Below are 26,981 nucleotides of genomic sequence, written 5' to 3' on the forward strand. Positions count from 1 at the left end.
ATATAGAATCCTTTTAACTGACTGTATAAGTCTTTCCCATACACCACCATGATGAGCACCATATGGGGGGTTGAATTCCCATTTCACTCCTTGCTTTGTCAGAGCAGTTTGGATTTTATCATGGTTTAGTGCTTTCAGAGATTCTTCCAGCTCTCTTTTTGAGCCAACAAAATTGGTTCCTTGGTCTGTTTTAATGCTCAGTACTGGACCTCTTCTGCAAACAAATCGTCTCAGGGCATTGATGTTTGAGTCTGTGTCCAAGGAGCTTGCAACCTCGAGATGAACAGCACGTGTTGCCAGACATGTAAAAATGACTCCATACCTTTTTACCTGAGCACGGCCTCTTTTCACTTTTATTGGACCAAAGTAGTCGATACCCACATGAGTGAATGGTGGTACACATGGGGAGAGGCGGTTTTGGGGGAGATTAGCCATTTTTTGTTCTTGTGGTTTAGCCTGAAATCGTCTGCAGATTACACATTGCTTGATTATTTTTCTTGCTAAGGAATTGGCACAGGGAATCAAGTACTGCTGTCTGAGTTTTGAAAGCATGTGATTTCGTCCAGAATGACCAATTTGTTCATGAATGTTTTTCAGGATAAGTTTTGAGATGTGAGATGTTTTGGGCAAGATTACAGGATGTCTTTGCTCAAGTGGCATGGCCATTTTGTGAAGTCGTCCTCCTACTCTCAAAAGTCCGCTGTCCAAAAAGGGATCCAGTTTGATTACAGGACTGGTAGCTTTAATATGACCCCTTTGATATTTAAGACATTTAATCTCTTCTGGGAAGTTCTGCTGCTGAACATATTGAATTATTCCATGTTCTGCTTTTTTTTAAATCTTCAACCATGAGGTAACATGGGGGTCTTGTTTTTACCTGGTTGGTGATTATCTTTCCTTTGGACAACATTTCTTTTAATCTCAAAATCCATGCAACAGCTCTTTTTAATTTATTCCACTCAGAGTAATGTTCAATCAACTTGCCGGTTGGACTTTGATCATCAACTACTGTAATGTTTACAGTTACATCCCTTTTGACTTCTGGGTCTTCTTCTGGGGATACAGACCCTAAATCATTCAATATTTTGGGCCAGGCACTTTCCTCCTTCAGTAGAAATGTTGGACCATTTAGCCAACGATCAGATTTCAAGAAGGCTTCCACATTGAGACCACGAGAGGCATCATCTGCCGGATTTTCTTTGGAGTTTACATACCTCCACTAAGTAGGCTTGGTCAGATCATGTATGACAGAAATTCGGTTGGCCACATAAGTGTGAAATCTCCTGGTCTCGTTATTTATGTATTTCAGTACTGATTCACTATCAGTCCACAGAACTGATTTATCCAAATTTACTTGCAATTCACATTTCAACATATGTGTTGCTGCTGCAAGTTCTAATCTTGGCATAGTGATTTTTTTAAGGGGTGCCACTCTAGCTTTTCCCATCACAAATGCGACATGTACTTCACCTTTCCTGTTTGTGTACCTCAGATAGCTTGCTGTTCCATAACCGGATTCACTGGCATCACTGAAATGATGTAGCTGGGCCGTCTTGACTCTCCCAAAGCCTTCTGGTAGCATGCACCTACTGACTTGGAAATCAGACAGCTGGTTAAGTTCTAGCAGCCATTTTTGCCATGTTCTGGCTAGAGCATCTGGAAGGGTTTTATCCCATTCATATTTCATTTTGCATAACTCTTGGAGTATCTGTTTAGCCTTTAGGATAAATGGCGCTAGGAAACCTAGTGGATCATAAACTGAGCTGACAACAGAAAGGATAGCTCTTCTTGTGACTATATTGGTTCTTGGATTGATTCTAAAACTAAATGCATCACTCTCTACATTCCACTGAATGCCTAGAGCCCGTTCTACAGGTAGTTTGTCTCGATCTAGATCCAGTTCTTTTACTGGTTTACATTTGTCCTCAGCTGGAAGGGTTGCTAAAACCGCTCTGCTGTTACTGATCCACTTTTTGAGTTTGAATCCTCCTTCAGCACAAGCATTTATCAGACCTTTGGTTAGAGCTTTAGCCTTCTGTCCAGATTCGACAGATCGTAACCAGTCATCAACATAAAAATTGGATTTGATTGTACTAATGATTTCTTCGTCATATTTACCAGAGACATCATCTGCTGTTTTTCTCAATGCATAATTGGCGCAACTCGGGGATGATATGGCACCAAAGAGGTGAACCTTCATCCTGTAGTCCTCTGGTTCTTTGCTTGTGTCGCCATTTGGCCACCATAAGAATCTCATGAAATCGTTTTGATCTGGAGGAACTCTGACTTGGTGAAACATCCCATTTATATCTGCCATCAGTGCTATCCGTCCTTGACGAAATCTAAGTAGAACACCAATAAGAGTGTTGGTTAAGTCTGGACCTTGGATTAGTTCTTTGTTCAGGGAAGTACCCTGGTAGGTAGAGGTGCAATCAAATACTAAACGAAGGTTTTTCTTGCGTTTATGATAAACTCCATGATGTGGTATGTACCACACCTTACCATCATCTCTGTTAAGTTGCTCTTCTGGAACTTTCTCTGCATATCCATTACTGATCATTTCATTCATGAAGGAGTTATACTCATCATAAAAGGCTGGATCTTTTGTAAATTTCTTCAAAAGACTGGTAGCACGTTGCACTGCCATTTGCTGGTTATTGGGCATGGTAACGTTTTCATTACGAAATGGTAATGGTAAGTAATAGTGGCATCCTGGTGAGTCACAGCATCTGTCATAATTTGCATAAACTTACAGTCTTCCACAGACATTTCCTTCTTGTTATATTGTTTTTCAGAAAAGTCCTGATTGTACTGTCTAACCAGGAGATCTTCCAGGTTAGATACGGATATTCTGTTTGCTGTGACTTTTACACGGCCTACTTTGTCTGTTGTAGTAGAACTTTGGATTGGACCATTGACCACCCATCCCAAAAGCGTTCTAACTGCATATGGCCCATTGCCTTGACTATTCACAATCTGCCAGGGCTCCATGGCTTTTGGAACATTAACTCCAATCAGAAGTTCAACATTTGCATCGATGTCTGTAATCTCCACTTCCCTGAGATAAGGCCACTTTGTGAGATCTTCTCTGGTAAGAGCATTTTCCTTTGCGACAGGTATTTCACGTTGGGTATATACTTTTGGCAATTCAAGGAAAGAACTGCCCTGTAAGTCACTTACTTCCAACCCTGTGATTTCGTAGGTTGTTACTGGTCTTTCCTGAGCCATAGTTTTCAAAAGTATTTCTGTTTTTCTTCCTTTTGTATTCAATTTACGCATAAGATTCTCAGTACAAAACGTTGCTGAGCTGCCAGGATCCAAAAAGGCATAAACAGCTACAGTTCTGTTTCCTTTGATGGACTTGACTTGTACTGGAACTATGGCTAGTGTGCAATCTTTGCCAGCCCCACTACATTCACCAGGTCCCAAAGATACAAGAGCACTACTTACTGACGTTTCCATAGAAGTCAGCAGCTCTGGTTGTTGGGTTCTTTTGTCTGTCTGGGTAGAATGCTGGGTAGCAACATTGGAGATTCCGTCTTTTAACTGCTCGCTCTTCTCCGGATTTGCATTCATATGGAGTAAAGTAGGATGCATACGATGGCAGAGTTCACAGGTCATTCTCTTTTTGCAGTTTTTACTGAGATGCCCTTTTAACAAACACCCAAAGCATAGTCCATTGTTCTTTAACATTTCAACTTTTGTTTGATGTGACTGGGCATTCATATGGTGGCATTTGACAAGAGTATGTTCTTTTTTGCAGAATAGACATGGAGTAGTGAATGCATCTTGCATGTTTACATTCCGTCTTATTTCTCTAATTGCAGTTGGTTTTAAAGTACCATTTGCTACATTTATTGTGGTGGCAAAACTACTCCTGCTTGCTCAGACTGCTACTGCTGCTTCTCTTGGGATTTATATGCTGTATGTGTTTTATAATAGTTAACTAAAGCCTGGCCTCAGTGTTTAAGGCTATAAGAGCAAGTAACAGTCATTGACACAACTTTTTTTCAACACCTTTTTTTAGTTAATCCTAAAGAACTTACAATACATAATATATATATATATATATATATATATATATATATATATATATATATATATATATATATATATATATATATTGAACTTAATTTAGGCCAACTAAAAACATAAAATGATGTTTCTTTTTAAGTTGGTGAGATGTAATATTTGTAATATTTTTTTACAGATAAGAAAAAAATATTATCTGAACTAAAGATTTTGTTGTTTTTTTTTTTATAAAAGTTTGAGTTGGCCTCAAAACTCAAAAATATCTAGTGCAGTAAGTTGCCTTGAAATATTGATTTTTTTTAAAACTTTTTTAAATGTAATTTTTACAGTGTATTAATCTATACTGCAGAACATTTTTAAATAAGGAAAAAAAAAACTGAATGTGCCCATGCTTTTTAACTGTACTGTAAGTGATGCATCCCTATTTTTTGTCCTCCACCTTTAAGAGAGTTTAATGTTTTATGTACTGAGTTTTTTCCTCATTTATGGATTTTAACGTCCGTTTAAAAACTGCTGTAGAAACAAAATTCATTTGATTTGATAAAGGTCAGATTTTCTCTGCATCTTAATCCTAACCAATTCATGAAACTGCTGTAATTCTGTATTGACTCAGAATAAAAGAGGAAATGGCAGTTTTAGATTAAATAAAGTAAATTAAATAAAGGAATAACTGCGTGTGATTTAGTGTTTGCACAGCACTGTATGTGATATATATTCACACAGTACAGGCCAAAAGCTTGGACACACCTTCTCTTTTTCAATTATTATTTATTATTTACATTGTAGATTCTCACTGAAGCATCAAAACTATGAATGAACACAAGTGGAGTTTTATGTACTTAACAAAAAAAGGTGAAATAACTGAAAAAAACATGTTTTATATTCTAGTTTCTTCAAAACAGCCACCCTTTGCTCTGATTACTGCTTTACACACTCTTGGCATCATTCTCTCAATGAGCTTCAAGAGGTGGCCACCTGAAATGAAAGGTTTTCCAACAGTCTTGAAGGAAGGAGTTCCCAGAGGTGTTTATTAGCACTTGTTGCTCCTTTGCCTTCTTCACTCTGTGCTCCAGCTCACCCCAAACCTGGATCTGGATTGGGTTCAGGTCCGGTGAAGTGTGGAGGACAGCTCTTTTTTTGTTAAGAACATAAAAATCCACATGTGTTCATTCATAGTTTTGATGCTTCAGTGAGAATCTACAATGTAAATAATAAATAATAATTGAAAAAGAAAAGGTGTGTCCAAACTTTTGGCCTGTACTGTACAGTATAACCCCAGCTCCAGCTTCAGGTGCTGCTGGAAGTCCTGCAGTATAAGGTTCACGTTCAGAAAGAGCCCCAAATGTCACTGAGCTAAAGCTGAAAACAGGCCTCCTCCACAGCGCTGCACAATCTGATCAATAACTGCAGAAAAGCTTTCAGCCGCCGTCGTTCCGGCTGAAGATTTCCAAAGCGTTTACTGAAGCGAGGGGGCAATTACTTTTCACAAAAGAGCACTTGGAGTCGATTTGTTCTTTGATAAACAGGACACAAATAGTTGTTTAGGAGAACACAGTGGAGTAGTCCTGCCACATATACAGGAGCTTATAGCGCTGGCTAGAAAATCTAGATACCTCCACCTGGATTAGACAAATAAAAGGATTTTAAGTGTGCCGTAAAGGGCGAAAACTATGGTACATTCTATCAAAGTATCATATGCGTGATTTGATCAGCCGTGGTTTTATGTTTTTTGGATACAATCCTGGTTAGAACATCCCTTTCAGACAGCTTCCTCTTACAGCGTCCACAGTTAATCCTGTTGGATGTGGTTGGTCCTTCTTGGTGGTATGCTGACATTACCCTGGATACTGTGGCTCTTGATGCATCACAAAGACTTGCTGTCTTGGTCACAGATGCTCCAGCAAGACGTGCACCAACAATTTGTCCTCTTTTGAACTCTGGTATGTCACCCATAATGTTGTGTGCATTGCAGTATTTAGAGCAGAACTGTGCTCTTACCCTGCTAATTGAACCTTCACACTCTGCTCTTACTGGTGTAATGTGCAATTAATGAAGATTGAACACCAGGCTGCTCCAATTTAGCCATGAAACCTCCCACACTAAAATGACAGGTGTTTCAGTTTCATTGTCCAACCCCTGTAAATATGAACACAGAAGATGGGGGTACTCACTTTTGGAAAGACTTTCTACCAGGTTTCTACCTCATCCCAAACTCATCCCATCTGAAAGTATTAGATGGAGCGCCATCATTGCAGAGAACACAGTTCCACTGTTCTACCTCTCCCAGCAGTAAAGGTGAGGTGTTTAAAAACTCCAGCAGCACTTCTGCAGTGTATGATTCACTCACTGTACCTGAACAACACACACCAACACCTCATACACCACCGCCATGCTAATCACTGCTAATCACTGCTGTATCTGATCCACTCACTGTACCATCAGCTCAACACTCACTAACACCTCATACACCACCACCATGCTAATCACTGCTAATCACTGCTGTATCTGATCCACTTACTGTACCACCAGCTCAACACACACTAACACCTCATACACCACCACCATGCTAATCACTGCTGTATCTGATCCACTTACTGTACCACCAGCTCAACACACACTAACACCTCATACACCACCACCATGCTAATCACTGCTAATCACTGCTGTATCTGATCCACTTACTGTACCACCAGCTCAACACACACTAACACCTCATACACCACCACGATGCTAATCACTGCTAATCACTGCTGTATCTGATCCACTTACTGTACCACCAGCTCAACACACACTAACACCTCATACACCACCACGATGCTAATCACTGCTAATCACTGCTGTATCTGATCCACTTACTGTACCACCAGCTCAACACTCACTAACACCTCATACACCACCACCATGCTAACCACTGCTAATCACTGCAGTGCTGAGAATAACCACCCACCACTCAAATAATAATAATAATAATAATAATAATAATAATAATAATAATAATAATAATAATAATAATAATAATAATAATAGCTGCTCTGTGGTGGTTTTCTCTAATGTGGGTTCTGAGTATTGAAGAAGAGAGTAAAAGGAGGATGATAATTTTAGTAGTGCATTAGTGGCTAGTAAATGCCACCTAACAGTGCTACACTAAGGAACTAAGATCAGCAGTGATCTGGTTAGCCAAAGATCATAAAGAAGAGGCAAATAGAGGCAAAAAAGACAAAAGGCTTTGTATCGTATCGAAGTTACTGTTTCTTTCAGTGGTGTAGTGGTGCAGTAGTGTGTTTTCCATTGCCAAGATAGCAATATGCCAGAAATTTACTTGGAAACAACTTATTTCCAGACCTTCACCCATTAATGTAGATATATTAAAGGAATCAGGTAGAATGTGTAAAAATAGACTGTTGGTGGAGTAAGTAAGTCGGTAAGTTAGGGCCCAAATCCAGTCCTTCAACAAAAATGGAGCCAATCTGTTTCTCTTTGGAATTTAATACTTGTTACAGTGACGATGGTGATTTGGCTGTTAATATTCTGTGTGAGGTTGATGATGAAGATGATGAAGATGATGAAGATGATGAGCTCAGCAGGTGTTTGTGTTGTTAATGATCTCCTTTGTGAGCTGCATCTTGAGTTTTTGTTTGTTTTGTTTTTAAGCCTTTATTCTCTGAAGTATTGATTAATACAGTTTGACTGCTTTTGACCTTTTAAGAGCTTGGCTGTTAAATTCAATTCTTCTTTTGTTCTCAATTCTTTGTGTTTTGCTCCTGTTATTTTTTTTACTCTTTCTTTTTGTTCTCTCTAGATTCTTTCTCTAATTTCTTTCCTTCACCTGGTTTCACCTCTCTCCCTTTCTTTCTTCTGTTCTTTCTCCCTCCTTTGTCTTTTTCTCTTCTTTTTCTTCTCTTTACTTCCTATTGTTTTCTTTCTTTTTCATTTTTCGTTACTTTTTCTAATCCATCTCTCTCTGTCTGTCTCTCCATGCTTTCTCTCTTTTCTTTCTGTATCTTTCTTTCTTTAGTCTCATATCATCTTCTGTGTTCTCTCTCTCTCGCTCTCTTTTGCTCTCTCTCTCTCTCTCTCTCTCTCTCTCTCTCTCTCTCTCTTTCTTTCCTTTACCCGTCTTCTTTCTCTTTCTTTTTCTCTTTAGTTTGTTTCTCCTTTTACACTTTTCTCTTTTCTTTTCTTTATTTTTCTCTGCATCTTGCTATATTTTATCCTCTGTGTCTATCTCTCATTTGTTCTCTTCTGTCTCTCTTTTTCTCCTTCTGTCCATTTATTTCTGTTTTTGCTCTCTCTTGTTTTTGATCTTGTTGCTATCTCTATATTTATATTCACTTTTCTCTTATCTTTTTAACCACTCCATCGCTCTTTCTTTCTTTATTTCTTTCTTTCTTTTTTTTCTTTCTTTCTTTATTTCTTTCTTTCTCTTTACATTTTTTCTTCTTTATCCCCCTTTCCTTTTTTCTTTTTTCCTTTTTTTCCATACCTTTCATATTGTATATCCTTTTGTTCTTTCTCTTTCTCTGTGTTGCTCTCTCTCTCTTTCTGTTGTTTATCTCTCTGTTGTTTTTTTTCTCTTTCTCTCTATCTGTCTCACTCTCTCTCTCTCTCTCTCTCTTTCTTTCTCTTTCTCTGAGGTGAAATGTGTGTTCATTAATGATGTACAGGATAAAGAAGCGGTTATGAGGCGATCAATAGCAATACAATTGTTATAGATGTGTGAGTGTTTGTGTGTGTGTGTGTGTGTGTGTGTGCGTGTGTGTGTGCATGTGTGAGAGTGTGTGTGGGTGTATATATGTGTGTGTGTGTTAAATATATTACGAATGCCTCCTTCCCAAAGCATAAAATATAAAAAACTCATCTGATAGCCTGGATACAATGTGAAGTGTGTGTGTGTGTGCGCGCATATGTGTGTGCATAAATATTATGGGATGTCCGTGGCTGAAGTTCAGTCCAGATGGTTGTCGGGGGAGATTTGTGCAGTGCTGCGTCCATAGGGAGACTAAGCCCTCTGGCTAGGAAAGATGAGTAAGTGGTGTGTGTGTGTGTGTGTGTGTGTGTGTGGGCTGAAATGCGTTTAACACATGTTGTCTTCTGCCACTGAGCAGTCAGGATGGCCTCCAGCCAAGGTAAGCACACACAGCGCCAGCCGTAGAGTGAGAGCGAGTTCAGAAGACACTATTGTGTATTGCTGTGTGTGTGTGAGTGTGTGTGTGTGTGTGAGAGTGTATGTGTGAGAGTAACTTTACATAAAATATAATATGTCAGTCAGCGGCATGCAAATATAAATGTGCTGGTTCTACAGACAGACGTGTGGTGACTACAGTAAAAGCTCTCACATTTGTATAACAATTCCACCTTAAGAAAGCAGCTCCACCGTGCAACCTGCGGTGGTGTATCTCTGTCCAGAACTGTGTATCAATGCGTAACCCAATGCGTAAGTAATATCAGTGTAAAATAGTGTAAAATTACTCTACAGCCTTCGCTCACTCTAGACGCTGCTTCTGGATCTCTCAGCTTGTCCAGAAATGCATGTGTACAGCTGTCCGAAGCATAATTTGTATTTACTGCAGTGGAGTCAGTGTGAAGTGTGAACTACACTGTAATTACCCCAACTGTAGGGGGAGCCCAGGAGCAATGTTTAAATCAGTCTCAGGGTAAGGGTTTCTGCTGGCAATTCTAGCCAGATGCCGCCGCTCACCATCATTCTCACCCACTTTTAATTCAGGGTGAATAAGAGGGAAATCTGTTCCCCAAAGCTGAAATTTGGTTGGATTCTGTTGTATCAGTCCAGACAAAACATTGTTACCTGGCCCATGTTTCTGCCTGTACTGGCTGTAGAAACTTTCGCCTGGGATTCCCCATCAAATTGACTGTGATCTTGTCATGTGACCACTAGATTGTATGAGCAGAGTCTCCAAATGAGGCCAAAGGATTAACGTTTAAAAAAATTTAAGTAACTTATGGTGCAGAGAAGCAGACATGTAATGTCCCCATATGAGGACACTGGGTCTTGCTTAAGAACAATATAAAATACTCAATAATTTTTGCGCCTCTCAATGATATAAATTTAAAAGCTTGGTTTTAATTTAGCGAGACTTAAAGAGAAGTTCGTTCCCCCAAAACTGACTTTGGTCAGGAAGTCGTTTTCACAAAACGAAACAGCGTCCTCAAACAGGGACAGTAGTTTGTTTTAACATTAAAATAAAAATGAATCTTGCCATTTGGGATCAGAAGAAACCAATAAGTCCTGAAACTAATATTTAACTATATTTTAGCTTTCTACAGTAAGTAAATCAATTAATTTCTGTCTGGACTGGCTGTAGAAACATTTGACTGGGATTCCTGCCATTATGTTTTTAATCAATTGTCATTTTACCATTAGAATATATGGTCTAAGTCTCTATATGAGGCTGTGTCTCCAAAAGAAGTTAACATTTTAAAAATTGAGTATCTTATGGTGCAGAGAACTTACACTAAATAAAATGCTAAATACCCAATAAATACACTCTTGGGTGTAAACTGGATCGTGAGATCACAATTTCGTTCCACCTCATGGACCACATGTGATGCGAATGACAATAAAATCTCCTTGAATCCTTGAATCCTAACATCATTAACAACTCAAGTTTTTCTTTGTACAGGAATTCATTTTTGCTAAAAAAAACAAAAAAAAAAACACAATGTCCTCATATGTGGACAGTAGTTTGTTTTAACGTAAAAATAAAAATGATACTTGCCATTTGGGATCAGAAGAAACGAATAAGTCCTAAAACTAAAATTTTAATCACATTTTAGCTTTTTACAGTAAGTAAATCAATTAGTTTCTGTCTGGACTGGCTGTAGGAACTTTTGATTGGGATTCCCACCATCAGGTTTTCAATTGATTGAGTGTAATGTTGCCATGTTACCCCTGTACTATGATATGGTTAGCATCTCCATATGAGGCTGTGTCTCCAAAAGATCAACATTTTAAAAAATTAAGGTGCAAAGATACAGAAATGTAATGTACCCATACCCTCTGGAGAGCCGGACTTTTGCTTGGTGCACAATTTTCATTTGTCCTAGCTATGAGTAGTGATTATGTGAATGTCCTCATATACAGTAGTCTGTTTTAAAATGTTAACTACATTTTACATCTTTCTACAGTAAGTAAATTAGCTAGTTTCTGTCTAGACTGGCTGTAGAAACTCTTGACTGGGATTCCCGTCATATATATATATATATATATATATATATATTGTAGAAAAATAATCTTAGCTTTTGTGTTGCATGTTCGTTGATCCAAGGAATTCAGACGACACGGAGATTGAAAGTGAACAAGTATGATTTATTTCAGATCTGGGAAGAACATTACAGGCATGTCGCCCCGAGTTCTTCTGAACCTCGTGCTTCTCTGACTCCAATTATATACCCTTCTCTGACGTATCTACGTTGCTAGGTGGTTGCTAGGCAGGAATGAGTAATACTTCTTATTTTGTGCCAAATATGGTATCGTTATGCATTACTCTTTAGTTTAATTAGACCTTCTCGGAACCCGTGAAATGTATTCATTGACCTTTGTCCAGTAAGCCTTCTGGGGAATCATGGGTTGCTAAAAACACTGCTCGGGAAGTTTCACTTCCCCTCAGTAGCGGGCCTTTGGTTAAACACGGTTCTATTATTGATTATTAATTTTCCCCTGCTCGGTAACCGGGGAAGATTCACTTCCCCTTTGTGACAGGCCTCGGGTTTATTAAAATTCACATTCTCTCTTGATCATGCTTTTTACATTTCCAGTAGCCAAGTTCGTACTCTCTGTTAATAATGGTTTTGCTACTTCTACCGTAAGATTAGTTAGTTAGTATATCTTAAACAAAGCTTGAAGCTGTATGTATAATTTTTGCAGAGCAATCTTTTAATGTAAGGTTACAAAATGTACTTTATTCATTGTGGTTTCAATCTAGCTGTCCCCTGCTTGACCATAGGAGAAAAAGAGGAACCCTGTAGTCTGCTAACCTTTGTAACCTCAAGATGTTTACCATTAAAAAGAGGAAGTATGCTTTCTGCAGTTGATGAGAGATTCATTTAAGCAAGTATATAATGTGTCTACGTGCGGATTATTGACTAACTCTTAATTCAGTGATTAATGATTACTGGAATATAGATGATAGCTTACATGGATATATTTGTGTAATATGTGCTTTAATTATAGGTTAAGGCTTTGGCTAGCATGATTATTTTAAGCTAAGCTTGTTATCTTAAGGCCAATCTACCACAATATATATATATATTTTTTTTTTTTTCAATAAATTAAATGTAATGTTGTTATATTACCACTAGGTGCAATGGCCAGTGTCTATAAAAAGCCAACATTTAAAAACATTGAGTATCTTAAGGTGCAGAGAACTTACACACTAAAGAAAATGCTAAATGCCCAATAAATACACTCTTGGCACCTTTCAATGATACACATTTAAAAGCTTGGTTTTAATTCAGCCTGAATAAAAGAGAAAATCGTTCCTCCAGAGCTGAAACCCGTTTGTGTGTATCTGTGCTACCGTGTTATTACTGCAGACTGATGGGTAAATCATCATTATAGCAAGTAATTCCCGAGCTGACACGTCCTCATATGTGGACAGTAGTTTGTTTTAACATTAAAATAAAAATGATACTTGCTATTTGAGATCAGAGGTACCTGATTTGTCCAGAAACTAAATTTTTAACTACATTTAATCTTTCTACAGTAAGTAAATAAATTAGTTTCTGTCTGGACTGGCTGTAGAAACTCTTGACTGGGATTCCCGTCATTTTACCACTAGATGCAATGGCCAGTGTCACCAAAAAGTCAACATTTTAAAAATGAAGTATTTTATGGTGCAGGGGACTTAAACGCTAAAGAAAATGATAAATACCCAATAAATACACTCTTGGCACTTGGCAATGATGTAAATTTAAAAGCTTGGTTTTAATTCAGCATGAATAAAAGAGAAAATCGTTCCTCCAGAGCTGAAACCCGTTCGTGTGTATCTGTGCTACCGTGTTATTACTGCAGACTGATGGGTAAATCATCATTATAGAGAATAATTCCCAAGCTGACGCTTCTAAAAACAGAGACAGCTCATCATCCTCGTGCATTCAGAGTGACACGCCAACAACTCGACATGACAGCAGCAGGTGCGACTGGTTTGAGATCTGTTATTCCCCCCCCCCCACATTGCGTTGCGTTTCTAAATGCGGTGTTTCTGCACTTTGTTACCGATGGAAGTTCTTCTACTTGTTCGGGTTCTGCTCTGTCTGGAACTGCCTGTCAAACTCAACCCCGTGGGAGCAAACAAGAGCTCTTGAGTTCTGATTCAGAGAAGGAGAAAAGAGTTTTGAGTTTTTGAAGGCCTGAGATCGCTGCGGAAGAAGAAGAAGAAGCAGCAGACGTTAATATTTAGAAAGCAGTCATTCTTCAGCGACGCTCTTGTTGTATAATAAAGCGGATGCAGCTGCCGGCGCTGTTTCACCAGTTCAGAGAGAATTAACAAAAGAGAAAGAGGACAAAAGAGAAAAGAACGAGACACGGAGACAAAAAGCACAACAAATCTGCATTTGGACGCAAACCTCTGGATTCGACAGCAAACAATAACCTCTATTCACTGTGTTTTTCAGTGTTTTTTTTCGTAAGTAGAGAAGGAACAAGCGCGCCTTTTGTCGGTTCTGAAGGGAAACAAAGTCAAATGGAAGGAAAGACAAATGGAAGGCTTGTGGAGGAAAGAAGAGGCAGCACCACATCTGCCAAAGCTTTGTCGGGCCTAAAGAAGTTAGGACAGCGTGTTACAGGCCTCGGGCGGCTGGAGATCTTGTAAATCCGCGAGAATAAACCGAGCAGGCCCCATTAGGATGCCGGGAAGACAGCGTGTCAGACGAGTTCAGAGCAGCCGATGCCATAACGTAAAGAGATGGTGGGAGATTATTAGGGGATTATGCAGCTCCCATCTGCCACAGTTCACTTCCTCAAGTCTGAAGGTTAGAACAACTTCAGAAAAATGAGGTACAGAGTGTTCAAACGCGTCCAGAACTTGAACTTCAGCTGCTTTAAAAGCACACCTACTGCTGACACAAGCAATCGCTTGTGCGCACACAGCTAGAAGGGTCTGGAGAGTACTGCAGGAGAGCTGCTGAGGAAGGAAGGAAGGTACAGTATCTTACTGAGGCTTTGTGGGGATAAATGCAATTTAAATGCTCTTCACAGCAATGTTTCAAGATCTAGTATAAAACCTACCTGGAAAAGTAGAGACAGCCTATTTATACTAGAATTAATGATGGAGCTCAACATGCAATACTACTGGGTTGAATTACTGAAGTACCGGACCTCATTGATGCTCTTGCGGAGGCTGAATTCAATCAAATTCTTCTGAAAGCAATGTTCAATTATGTAGTCCAAAGCCTCCACAGAAGAGTAGAAGCTCCCTTTTCCCTGATACTACCCTTGATTTCAGAAGAAACATTGGAAAAGTTGGACAAAGTGTCTACAAACCTTTGGTGCTGCCTACTAATTAATGGTGCACCACCCATGTCAATAGAATGGTCCAATGTGGGTTGAATTTAAGTACTGGACCTCATTGATGCTCTTGAGGAGGCTGAATGCAATCAAATCCTCTTGAAAGCAATGTTCCAATATGTAGTCCAAAGCATCCACAGAAGAGTAAATGATCCACTTACTGAAGTACTGGACCACATTGATGCTCTTGTTGAGGCCGAATGCAATCAAATTCTTCTGAAAGCAATGTTCCAATATGTAGTTCAAAGCATCCACAGAAGAGTAGAAGTTCCCTATTCCCTGTTACTACCCTTGATTTCAGAAGAAACATTGGAAAATTTGGACAGGTGTCTACAAACCATTGGTGCTGCCTACTAATTGATGGTACACCACCCATGTCAATAGAATGGTCCAATGTGGGTGGAATTTAAGTACTGGACCTCATTGATGCTCTTGTGGAGGCTGAATTCAATCAAATTCTTCTGAAAGCAATGTTCCAATATGTAGTCCAAAGCCTCCACAGAAGAGTAGAAGCTCCCTGTTCCCTGAAACTACCCTTGATTGCAAAAATAAAAATTGGTTGAACTGAAGCACTGGACCACATTGATGCTCTTGTGTAGCTGGGATGCAATAAAATGTCCATATTAGCAGCAATGTTCCAATATGTAGTCCAAAGCCTCCACAGAAAAGTGGAAGCTCCCTAATCCCTATAACATTGGAAAAGTTAGACAAAGTGTCTACAAACCTTTGGTACTGCCTATTAATTAATGGTACACCACCCATGTCAAAAGAATGGTCCAATCTGGAAAAGTTGCATTTGTGATGTTATGAGCTAAAGTATGAAGTATGCAATCAAATCCTCCTGAAAGCAATGTTCCAATATGTACTCTAAAGCTTCCCTAGAAAAGTAGAGGCTGCCTATTTATACTAGAATGGATGATGGAGCTTCACATGCAATACTAATAGGTTGAATTGAAGTATCGGATCTCACTGATGCTCTTGTGGAGGTTGCCTATTAATTAATGGTACACCCATGTCGATAGAATGGACCAATGTGGAGAAGTTGTATGTGAGCCTGAGGTAAAATGTTGGCTAGAGGAGTATAAAGCTCATCAGTATTAAACTGTAGAGCAATAGACCACTGAAGTTGTGTCATCATTTTGTAGTGGGTGCCATGTTGTTTATGCCCATATTTGGGGTTCTGTGTATAAGCGGTTCATGTGAATGGGGAATTTGAATGGGCTTTTCAAAAACTGGCTTCTGTCGTCACATTTTGTGGTAAATAAATATGTTCAGAACCCTGTACATTTTATTCTGTGTAGATTAACCTTCTAAATACCACTGGATCTTCTAAATTTGGAGATCGTTTAAGGGGAGTAATTAGAAAAATGCTAACTTTAAGATAATGATGTAATTCACTACAGGACACTCTAAAACTCAGTTTACTGGTGTCACTAAATCATTTTAAATTATTAATATCTAACCACCTTCAGACAGCCAGTTCCTTTTTTACTTAATCTTATTTATTCTTAACTTTTCTTTTAGTTCTTCTTTTAGTTTTATTATTTCCTTTTTTATTTTGTTTCCTTATTTTATTTTCATTTTATTAATTTTTTATTATTATTATTCTTGTAGTTATTATATTATTATTTTTAATAGTTTTGTATTTTTGCTTTTTGTCTTATTTTGATTTTCTTTTATTGTTATTACTATTTTTATTATTATTATTTTTTATTATTTATTTTTGTTAGTTCATTTATTTATTTGATTTTTTATTGTATTATGTACAAGTTAGTTTTAGCTCATTTTAACCCATCATTTTTTTTCTATTTTATTTTAATTCTACTTTTATTTTTTGTATCTATTTTTATATTTTATTTACTGCTATTTTACAATAATTAAATTTAGCTTTTATTTTTTCTGTCATGTCAATCCCTGTTTTTGTAAATTCTCGGCTACGTTGGAAATGACCCCGGACTGGATTTTGCATAACACCAGCGAACTCCGGTCAGATCACGTTTTGGATTCTTCTTCTTCTTCTTCTTCTTCTTCTTCTTCTTCTTCTTCTTCTTCACAGAGGATCATTAAAGCATTTAAACAGGTGAAAACTCTTTCAGTAATGTTGAGCAGTGTGATGTTGAGCACACTGCTCAACATCACACTGCTCAACATCAACAGTTGGAGAGAGTGCGCATTTCTAGCGCAGAAAAACGGGCCAAAAAGTCTAAAAGCGGAGAGAGTGCGCATTTCTAGCACAGAAAATCGGGCCAAAGAGTCTAAAAGAGGAGAGAGTGCGCATTTCTAGTGCAGAAAAACAGGCCAAAGAGTCTAAAAGAGGAGAGAGTGCGCATTTCTAGTGCAGAAAAACAGGCCAAAGAGTCTAAAAGAGGAGAGAAATCAAAGGTTTGTGTCCACAAACCTTTTAAAATAATAAAGGAAAGTGGTTCCACATCTACCTGGCTTTGATGGCCCGAGAGACATGATACTACCGTACCTTTTAAAAGTATGGTAGGAGATATTCTCGGTTTTTTCAGCTCCTATCTGGCCCAATCTCCTAAATGAAGCTCAGATCTGAGGTCTGGAACTTCAAACATGAGCCTGAAGAACACGACCTACTCAGATGCACTTTGTACCCTCCAGCTGTCCACTCATTTCCAGAGATGTAAACAGTTTTCTGCTGGACTTTCTTTTAAAAAGCACACTGTAAAGTAGAGACTGGCTTAAATCACAGGCCGTGAAACAAGAGCATTCCAGAGGCAGCTTCCATAAACGCTTGCCTCTCTTAAGCTGTTTTCAACCTGAACACGGAAAATTCTCTGCTGGCCTTTAAAACATAGTATTTTCAAGGGGATGCACAGCCAATCAGTGCAGCCAATCAGAGAGCAGCTGTGTGTCTGGTAGTTTACTCCAACCTGGAAGCTGGAAAGATAATTGTATCTGTTTCTTAACAGAAGCTAGGGGTGGGCGATAAAAGAATGGCCATAAAATAATATCACGATATTTCATGCTATTTTTATGATAACGATACTCTTGGCGATATGACAAAACACTTTAAAAAATATATATAAAAAAAAAATACACTATACACGGCAAGAAAATAAAAAATATATTTTATTATTACATACAATATAATACTGCACACCCCAAAGTGAGATATTAAAAAATACAAGAATGTTATCAGATTTGTAACAAAGGTCAATTATCCAGAATGTTATGATACTAATAATGTACTCAAAATATCTCCATGTATCCAGAATTAAAGTAAAATAAATGATACTCTAGCAGCTATTTAATGGGATATGGGATGGGTGATATGGCACGATATTATAGACCATAGGTCGGCAATAGGCGGCCCGCGGGCCAGATGCGGCCCGCAAGCAAGAAACATCTGGCCCGTGAAGTTGAACTATAATGAAAAAAAAAATCGGACTGTCCGTCTCAAAAATGCTCTTTATTTAGAAACTTAATTTTCCAAAACAGAAAGATTTTTTGATAGAGCCACGGGCTGTTAGATAACTGCTAGCTTCTTTATTCTGTTATTTTTTTTTTATTAGTTTGTTTTTTTTTATTTAACAAACAGGTATATCATTAATAGCGCCCCCAATGGTCAGTCCACAGATTTCACCCACATCAGCCCACTTGAATGTCTGCTTGTCATTTTAAGAGCGCCCTCCCGCCACCGCGCCCGCCAATCCCCCCCCCCAAGTGCTTGTGGCCCGCCATGTAATGGCTTGGAAAAAATCTGGCGCGCGGCCAAACTTAATTGCCGACCCCTGTTTTAGGGTATAATATCGTTCACGATATTTAAACATTTTGACGATATTATCGTGTACGATACGATATGGCACACCGCTAACAGAAGCTGTACAATATAAGAAGCATTTGGAAACCGATGATTAATGATTAATCAGGGAAGGTTTAGTATGGAAGCAAATTTAGGCCCAAGGTTGGTTTTCTAGAATTGTAGTTTTCTCAGCAATGTTGCAACATCTAGTACTAATCAGAGTCTAACCAGAGATGTACAGGAAGTTACTGCAATTAAAGAAAACAATCTCTCTATAAATATCCTTAGAGCCCTATTTTATTGATCTTTTAGCGCATCAGTCAATTGAAATCGTGCATCTCGATTTAGGGCGTGTCGGTGTGTCTTTGGTGTTGTGATGCGCAAAAAGGCAATAGAGTAATAAAAATTTACTAATTCTCTTAAAGATTTGATTTCATCATTTTTTCACTAATTTTAAAATATCTAAATGTGGTATCTAGTATGATTGAATGATATTTAAGCTGTTTTTGTGAAAAAAATAAATATTAAAAAGTGCTCCGGTGATCCAGTACAACCCTGCTTTAGTCTGGTGGAGAAGTGGGCGGAGAGAAACCATTGGATTTCAGCTCTTGCTTATGAATATTCATACATGCAAACATATCGCCTCTGATTGTTCAACAGTACAGTGACACAAGGAGCAAGCAGCGAGACGAACAACAGTTAGAAATGTTTTAAAATAAAGACATCATGATTAATCAGGGAAGGTTTAGTATGGAAGCAAATTTAGGCGCAGGTTGGTTTTCTAGAATTGTAGGTACCAGCATTTAAACCAGCTTAGAAAAAGTAGCAGCTTAGAAAGTAGTAGTAGAACTTCTAACTAGGGCACAATATTGGAATAGCAATAGTTATATTCCACAATATTCAGAACCAGTCAAACGTCTCTAATTGTAATGTTCTGCATTGTAGATGAACCCTAGTGTCATCCAAACTATGAAGAACATATGGAAATATTTAGTCAATAAAAATGTGTAAAGAATGTGTTACATATTACCTTTTGCTAAGATTAGACAGTTTTATTCATCTCTGCTGGATTTTCTCAGTCAGCTTTATGAGGTAGAGTCACCTGGAATTCAGGCTTTCAGTTAACAGCTGTGCTGAACTCATCAAGAGTTAATTACTTGAATTTCTTGTCTCTTAATAAAGTGTTTGAGAGCATCAGTTAAAGTAAAGTAGTGAAGAGATAGAGTTACAGGTATACAGTGAATAGTGAACATTTGAGTAATGTTCTAATCCAGATTATGAGAAGCAACAACTACTCAACTAAGTAAAGAAATAAAATTACTTTAAGAAACGAAGGTCAGTCAATCCAAAACATTTCAAGAACTTTGGGGCAGTCGTCAGGACACCCTAGGAAAGGAAGAGCAAGAGTTTCCTCTGTTGTACAGGATAAGTTAATCAAGAGTAATCAGCCTCTGAAATCACAAGTTAACAGCTTCCCAGATAAGAGCGTCTAAATGCTTCTTCACACAGTATTTAGGTTTGTTTAACAACTTTAAGTTACTACATGATTCCTTATGTGTTCCTTCATATTCACAATAGTCGGTGACCCAGCGTTTGATAAAAACTGAATCTCCACTGCAGGTTAATCAGTACAATAAGCTGCTTTAAGGTGGTGCATATATTGCTGATACAGTTCTGCCAATATAATGGGACCCTCCAAGGTCACCTTCTTCATTGTTAAGTTTAGACTAGATAAGGAAAAGCCCCCAGCTTCGGGTTGAGTACTGGTGGAACATACTGGTGCAATCTCTGAATTGACCAATCACCATCCACCATACTTTCAGAATAGACTAAATAAATTGAGACCTGGATAAATTGTTGCTTATATAACACCAAATTACTAAATGCAATCAAATTATCCTCCCAGCAATGTTTTAACATCTAGAGTAAAACCTTAACGGAAGATTAGAGGCTGTTACTGCAGCAAAATGGAGCACCAGTCTATTAATACCATTAATTGAAAGAAATGCTGGAGACAAATAGAAGCAAATGAAAGAAAAAAGCCTAAAGAGGCTGAATACAATCAATACAACTCTCAGCTATGTTGCAATATCTAGTACTAATCAGAGTCTAACCAGAGATGTACAGGAAGTCACTACAATTAAAGAAAACAATCCCTCTATAAATATCCTTAGAGCCCTATTTTATTGATCTTTTAGAGCATCAGTCAATTGCAGATCGTGCATCTCAATTTAGGGTGTGTTGTTGTGTCTTTGGTGTTGTGATAAAAACTGATTTTAAAATGTCTAGTTGTGATCTCTAGTATGAATGAATGATATTTATTTATTTTTTTGTGAAAAAATAAATATAAAAAATTGCGCCGATGATCCAGTATAACCCTGCTTTAGTCTGGTGGAGGAGTGGGTGGGAAGAAACGATAGAATTTCAGCTCTTGCTTATGAATATTATGAATACATGCAATTATATAGCCTCTGATTGGCTAACAGCACTACGACACAAGGAGCAAGCAGCGAGACGAACAACAGTAAGAAACGTTTTAAAATAAAGACATTTTTTACACTATTAACAGTGTTTGCAATGACGTATGTTACTTTATAATATATATGTTTTATTTATGTGTAATAATGCCCTACTAAGTGCAGTTCAGCCACTGAACCAGTCTTAGAGTCTGTTAAATGTGAAATCCACCGGAGATCCCATTTAAACCTATAGTTACTTACACACAGAGGTGGGTAGTTACGGTCCAGAAAGTAAAAATAATGGTGTTCTATAGACAAATTCTAACCATTTTGTCACTTAGCTCTGAATTACTGGGTAAAGCATAAAACACTGATGTGATATTTGCACAAATAACACAGGAATAATCTGCCATGCTGTTCATATTATTAAAGTAATTACTTAGAAATAATATAAAGCCATTAAAACACCAATAAGATTTCTATTTTCAATTGTATAGTGATGTGCATATTTGTCCATAAATGCATGACATGTATTCTGTAGGTAGGTTGAGGGGGTGTGGGGGGTATTAATTTTAAGGTTATTTAATTAGTCAACAAACAAATATAGCATGTGACATAAATTTGGGTTACAATTTAATTATTATATAATACTTATCTGGAGTTGTTAATAACATAAAATATTTTCCATCTATTTTAAACAAAAATATTTATTTAGACATAATATTAAAAAAAACAAAATATATAATATCAATAAGACCACTATTTTCAGGTATTTTAGGTAAATTAATGAGATTTTATGGTGGGGGTAAATTTTTTTTTAATGACTATGTAAGTAGTCAACAAACAAATATAGCATGTGACATAAACTTGGGTAACAATATAATTATTATATATTCATTTTCTGTAGGTTAAAATCACTGGGGTCAAAATAACACCAAATATAAAAGGTGTTAGTAAATTTGAAGGTAACAGGAGGGTTAAGGATTGGATGGCAGACTGTTGACTGTTGTCAGGGTTTTAATAAGTCAGTGGCGCACCTGCGCAGTGTGTTTCCTGCTGCAAAGATAGAAACACACCAGAAATTTACCTGAACACACCTCACTTCCAGGCCAACACACCAATCAGCGTAGATGAATTCCTGAGTTCCTGCAACAAAGGAAAACAATATTTCTATTAATATTCTTAATTCTGCAAACCTTCAGACACAATAAATCGAGGTGGTGCCAGATCTGCCTGGCTTTGTGGGGCTGAGAGATGTGATACTGCTGTACCTTTAAGAGAAGGTGGGAGACCTTAGCTGATTATAGAGCTCCAATTCACAGCAGCTCACCTACTGAAGCTCAGGTCTGCAGGTTAGAGCATCAAACAAAGAGCCTGAAGGACCCTTCAGGCCAAACATCCACAGCCTTCTCAGATGACCTCTATATCCAACAGCTGTCCACTGTTGTTGATAGGTAAGTCTAGACTTTCCATCCAAAACCTTTGTAATGATTCCCGGGTGGCAGAACTAATCATCTAACATCAGAACTTGACCTCATTAATTCTTTAATAAAGGGAAAATGCAATCAAACCTTCTTTATTTACTGTAAAAAAAAAAACTCAGCTAATATTAAGTTAAGTTAAGGACAATGAAACAGAAACACCTGTCATTTTAGTGTGGGAGGTTTCATGGCTAAATTTGAGCTGCCTGGTGGCCAATCTTCATTAATTGCACATTGCACCAGTAAGAGCAGAGTGTGAAGGTTCAATTAGCAGGGTAAGATCACAGTTCTGCTCTAAATATTGCAATACACACAACATTATGGGAGACATACCAGAGTTCAAAAGAGGACAAATTGTTGGTGCACGTCTTGCTGGAGCATCTGTGACCAAGACAGCAAGTCTTTGTGATGTATCAAGAGCCACGGTATCCAGGGTAATGTCAGCATACCACCAAGAAGCACCAACCACATCCAACAGGATTAACTGTGGACACTGTAAGAGGAAGCTGTCTGAAAGGGATGTTCGGGTGCTAACCCGGATTGTATCCAGAAAACATAAAACCACGGCTGATCAAATCACGGCAGAATTCAATGTGCACCTCAACTCTCCTGTTTCCACCAGAACTGTCCGTCACCTCAATAAATTATTGTGCTCTAAAACCAGGTGTTTCAGTTTCATTCTCCAACCCCTGTAGATAATAGTGAACTGCCAGGCCTTAGTGTTGTAGGATATAAGAGCAAGTTGCTATGTTTTGTGTTGCTCAGTATATAAAGACTATATGCTGGCTTGGTCCTGCCTGTCACATTACAACCTAAATACAGTTATATGAAACTAACAACCCAAATAAAAATGCATTTGTTAAAAAAAGTATGTTTAATTTTCCATGTTTCGTTTTATTAAATTTAGCCAATATTTAAATATTGGCAGTTTTGTCAGCTTTGATACTGCTTAATAATTAACTGAATTAAACAAATGTAACTGACACAAGGCAAAATATGTAGTTGGACCAACATAGGTGTATTTGGTTCAAAGATAATATTTAATTGACTCAACTTATTTTCTTATATTTAATTGGACCAAAATTTTAGGGTTGTCAGCTAAACTTAAAATATGCATCTCACAGAACTTAAATTAATTCTAACAATTAAAACAATAGATGCACTGGGTCACTAGGCATTTTAAGACATTTTTTTATAAAAAAAAAAAATATATATATATATATACAATGCTGGGTGGTTTAGTCTCCACAATTTTGGGAACCAAATAGAAGCCAAATGGGCTGAATGCAATCGATCACATTTCACAACCATTATTTAACATCTACTATTAAGCCATCCCAGAAGAGCATGAGATGTTGATGTAGCAAATGTTGATGAAAACACCCTAAAATAGCATTTGTAGAAGCCTTTTTAGAATAAACACTAAAACCATGGGTGTCCATAATGGAAGATGGAAGCAAATGAAAGAAAAACAAGTCAAATTTAACGTTGCAATACAATTTCACTTGCATTACTGTTCCAACATCTAATTTAAAACATTCCCAGAGGAGAACAGGTTGGAGAAACACCCTCAAAATATCATCATTTTCAGAGGAAATGCTGGGAAAATATCTTAAAACCTTTACTAGAAATAGTATCTGCTGTATCTTTAAGAGATGGTGGAGGATCTTCAACTGTTCACCTGCTGAAGCTCCAGTCTGGAGGTTAGAGCTTCAAACGAAGAGCCTGAAGAATCCTTCAGGCTAAACGTCCAAAGCTTTCCCCCAATGATCTCCATATCCTATAGCTGTCTACAGTTGTTAAGAGGTAATTCTAGACTTTCCATAATGGAGCCCCATTCCAGAACCTTTGGGAAGACTCGCAGTGGAAGAGCTAATCACATGGAACCAGAACAAGACCTTACTAATGGTCTTAACAGGGATGGATTCAATCAAATCCTTCTCATAGCAATGCTCCAAAATTTACCATAAAGACTTCCAATAAGATTAGAGGCTGTAGCTGCTGCAAAGATTGGAAAAACATCCCTTAATACTCATGTTCTCAGACAAAAATCTGGAGAAGATTGTATACTTTATATAGTACCCTTAATGCCAAGTTCACAATACACAATTTTGGGCCAGTTTTTCTCGGCACTTGTGCTGTCACGTAGTGTGAACTACTGAAAGACGCTCACCGATCCGTCGCTGACTGATCGCCCAGAAAATATTCAACATGTTTAATATCTGACTCAGTCATCGACTGGGAGTCAGGAGCAGCGGCTACATACAGCCAATAAGATCACAGAGTGTCCAAAACACAGCAGAGCTGTTTATGTAAAGTCTGACCACCCTACCATTCCCCCTTTTATATCAGTAAATGACTCTAGAGGGAGCCTCTGAGTGAGTCCTCTATGAATAAAGGGTGAACGTAGCTAAAAGCTTAAAACTTTAAAGTAAAAATAATTATGAACTACTTGTTCTGAATATTTCTTTAATTATAGAAAATAGAATAATGTATTTTACTAAAAAAATAAGAAAGCATTTCTGTATATTTCAGTTTATATAAAGAAAACAGGTTTTATACTGTAAAGCACTAGCAGTACTGCTGCTGTGAGCTGATTGGTTGGCGAGCTGATCCTGGAGATATAGGTAGAGCATGTTTAAAAGGTTTATAACTGGAGTTCAAAATGAAAAAAAAAATTATGTATTCATTTCCTGCTGGAGGAAATGAATACAATCAAATGCTCCTCACAGCAATGTTCTGACTTCTTGTCCAAAGTCTTTCCAGAGGAGTAGAGTCTCCTTCAGCAGATAAAGAAGGATAAAGCCAGTATAAAGAGCACTGATTGATGTTTCTGAAGAAACACTGGATATGCTGGTGAAGCAAATAAAACAACAAAGCAAAAGGCGCTGATGCAATCAAATGCTCCTCAAAGCAATGTTCCAACATCAAGTGTATAGCCTCACTGATGTTCCAGTAAGGGATGAATGCAATCAAATCATCAATGTTCCAACATCTAAGCTAAAGTCTTTCCAAAGGAGTTGACAGATAAATACATTTTTTCAAAAGAACTGCTGAAGTAACAGGTACTGATTGCAATCAAATGCTCCTCACAGCAATGTCCTAACATCTTGTTCAAAGTCTTTCCAAAGAATCAGAGTCTCCTTCAGAAGAGAAGAGGGATAAACTCTTTGTTGCCTTTATCTTACACTTTTCAGCAGCAGAGAGATCCTTTTTCTTCCCATATTGCTTGAAACCTGTGGCTTGAAAGAGAGGTAGTCTCTGTTTAGTCTTTTTTAGGCAAGTCAGTTCACTCTAATGACTATTTGAACACCATATTTAACATCACTGATCAAATCTGGTAAAAATCTCATGAACAGTTTGTAACATTTGGCCCAAAAGAACCTAAAAAAACATTATTTTTTGTTTGGCTTGTTATGGCTACTGCACCTGCGCAGATCTCCAGAGCCAGAGGTCTCTCTGCTCTCTGCACAAGCAGCAAGCTGATTGGCTCTTCTTCAATAGAAAAGAGGGATAAACTCTGTTTAAATAGCCTTACAGGTAGAGCATGTTTAAAAGGTTTATAACTGGAGTTCAAAATGAAAAAAAAAATTATGTCTGTGGTACAGAAACATTTGATATAGTTCTGTTTTGAGGACATAAGTACATATATTAGTATAAAACTGATCAGAATGATCATTTATAAACTCTGATTTTACTCAGTTTTGGCTTCATATGAACCTGTTCATGTTGGACTCACTTTAAGTGCGTATTCTCCTCTATACAGATTCTCTAGCATGGTATCGCTAGTCCTCGTGTGTTTAGTTCTGGTGTGTTCTCATGACAAAACATTTTTTTCTGGAGAGCAGACAGGTGAGTCTTTGATTTCCCACATTGAGAAATTGTGTAATTTGTGACCCCGTGTCTCTGATCAGTCATGTAGTGAGAAAGTCTCAACAACAGAAAAACTCAGGATTACATGCAAATGGAACTGAATGCAACCAAATCCTCTTCACACCAAAGTTCCAACATCTAGCATCAACCTTTCCCAGATGGGTCAAGTCTTTTACTGCAGTAGAGGCTGAAAAAACATATTAATACTCTTGTTTTTCTGTTTTTCAAAGGAAATGAATGGAAAAACAGATGTCCACAAACTTTTATTACCGACAGTTGAATGAAAATGAATGCAAACCAAATTCTCCTCAAAGCCACGCTCTAACATCTTTTGTAAATCTTTTGCAGAAGAATACAGGCTGTTATGTAAGCAAATGTTGGCAAAACATCCTTGAAATACCCTTGAGGAAATACTGGAAAAGCTTGCATCTAAAAGTGGTGCCACATATGCCTGGCTTTGAGCTTCAAAACCAAGTTAAAAGCTTGGTTAGATCCCCAAACCAAGAACCTGAATAATCCTTCATGCCCAAACATATTGTCCATAGTGGTTAAGTGGTATTTCTGGAATTTCCGTGATGGAGCTCCATCCAGAACCTTTGGGATGAATAGCAGTGGCAGAACTAATCGTCTAACATCAGTACCTGACCTTACAGATGTTCCAGTAAGGGCTGAATGCAATCAAATCCTCAAGGCAATCAAAGCATCAATGTTCCAATATCTAGGCTAAAGGCTTTGCAGAAGACTAGAGGCTAATAGTGTAGTAAATTAGGGTAAACTCTTGATAAATACCCTCTATAAAAAGAACTGCTGGAGGAATAGGTATTGATTGCAATCAAATGCTCCTCACA

General features: G+C 37.8%; 1 protein-coding gene across 4 annotated transcripts in view; it reads right to left on the reverse strand.

Moving 5' to 3' along the window:
- The window catches only part of st3gal1l3 (ST3 beta-galactoside alpha-2,3-sialyltransferase 1, like 3), a 385,371-nt gene that overhangs the window by 73,015 nt on the left and 285,375 nt on the right, over positions 1–26,981 (reverse strand). The window contains exon 2 of one of the 4 annotated variants that reach the window (XM_022671937.2): positions 21,877–21,925. The exons of 2 other annotated variants lie outside the window; for them this stretch is intronic. The gene's annotated coding sequence lies outside the window, so the exon portion shown is untranslated. Of the gene's footprint in view, positions 1–21,866; positions 21,926–26,981 lie in introns of all 4 variants that reach the window. One more of the 4 variants, XM_022671936.2, reaches the window with a different exon arrangement.

The sequence above is a fragment of the Astyanax mexicanus genome, chromosome 2 (assembly GCF_023375975.1).
Source record: "Astyanax mexicanus isolate ESR-SI-001 chromosome 2, AstMex3_surface, whole genome shotgun sequence".
Lineage (NCBI taxonomy): Eukaryota > Metazoa > Chordata > Actinopteri > Characiformes > Acestrorhamphidae > Astyanax > Astyanax mexicanus.